The sequence below is a fragment of the Pteropus vampyrus genome, unplaced genomic scaffold (assembly GCF_000151845.1).
Source record: "Pteropus vampyrus isolate Shadow unplaced genomic scaffold, Pvam_2.0 Scaffold10423, whole genome shotgun sequence".
Classification (NCBI taxonomy): Eukaryota; Metazoa; Chordata; class Mammalia; order Chiroptera; family Pteropodidae; genus Pteropus; species Pteropus vampyrus.
This window is the reverse complement of record NW_011899204.1, coordinates 1-1709: the sequence shown is the minus strand read 5'-3', so window position 1 is coordinate 1709 and position 1709 is coordinate 1.

Below are 1709 nucleotides of genomic sequence, written 5' to 3'. Positions count from 1 at the left end.
CCCTGCATGTCGCCAAGCAAGCGCCTGTCCCCCGACTGGCTCACGGAGAAGATTCGAGTGCACTTAAAGTCATGCTAGTTTCCTTTTGCGGGGAGGGGGATTCGACAGAGATTCTGACGTTCACTCAAGAGAATAAGAGAGAAAAAGAGCTAAAGTAACTTTGAAAATCACGACCAACAAGGAGCGGGGCTGGCGGAAGCCGACACTGCACGTGGCCGCCCGCTCCCTAACGACGACACCGATGAGCACACTGGGTTCCCGCTTGGGGCGCCCTCGGGCGTCTCCCTGAATATCAGCCCTCCACCGCCTACTCAGCTCCTCACTCCCCCGGGGCCGTCTTAGCATCTGACCAAACCACAAAGTCTGTCTGCGTTTTTAAAAAAGCTCCCGGTTCTTCTAGCTCTGCCTGTCACTCCCAGGTCCTCCCTCTTACGAATAAAAACAATCCTGGCTACGCCACAGTTCATAAGACAATAAAAAAATCATTCCTATATTAAGGAAAGACTTGAGAAGTTACATTTCTAAAGGGGCAGAGGAGGGGGCAAAGTGGCCTAACGGAAGGAGGGTGTCTGTGCTCCACTCAAAGCAATAAGATGTTGATACCAGTAAATGGACAAATCACATGTGACTCTTGTAACACGCAAAGCATCCACTAAGAAGATGAGACGAGGCAATATACTCGAAATCAGTATAGATAAATCTATGTAGATCTGAAAATGTTCAAATAGAAGAGAAACACAGGACTAAGAAGCAGAGGAAGCAAAGGGAAAAGTAACAAAAGGGGAAACTTAAGCCCTGACACGTCGATACGTATCTTAAATGCACAGTCTAAATACATCAATTCGAAGACAGAGATGGGCAGAGCGGGTGAAGAAGCGTGACGCAGTCCCCTGCCGTCTACGAGGAACCCATTTCACATACGGTGGCCTCGGGAGGCCGAAAGTCAAAGAACGGGAAAAGGTATGCCATGGCAAATGCCAATCAAAAAATATTAACCAAAAAGCCGAAGTAGCTATACCGATATTAGATGGAGTCACCTTTACTACGAAGAAAATGACTAGAGACGAAGAGGAACGTGACATAATGAAAAGGGACGACCCGCAGGACGACATCGTAATCCTAACTGTGAGAGCAGCGAGCAGCAGGGCCTCAAAAGACCCGAAGCAAAGGCTGAGAGAGCTTGCGGGAAAAACAGACACATCCATGTCACACGGGGGAGGCTTCACACGCCACCCTCAGCAGTTCATAAAGTTGCCAGACAGAAAATCTGAAGGAACGAGCAACACAGCCAACCGACAGGGCCCAACTGACATATGTGGAACGTTCCACCCAGCAAAAGCGGGGTATGTGTTTTCCCCAAGCACACATGGAGCAGTCGCCAAGATAAACCGTGTCCTGAGCCATAAAATACAACTCGACGAGTTTAAAATAGCTCAAGTAATACAGTATGTTCTCGACTACAGTGGAATCAAACCAGAACCCAATAACAGAAAGGCAACGGGAAAATCCCCCAACATTCAGGTTTAAGAAGACCCTTCTAAATAATCCAAGGTTCAAAGAAGAAACCTCAAAAGAAATTAAAAAAAAAAAAATACATAGAACTGAATGAAATATCAGAATATGTGGGACGCAGCTAAGGCCAAGCAGTAAATTTCATAATACTAAATGCTTATATTGGAAAATTGGAAAAGTCTGAAATGCATAAAAAA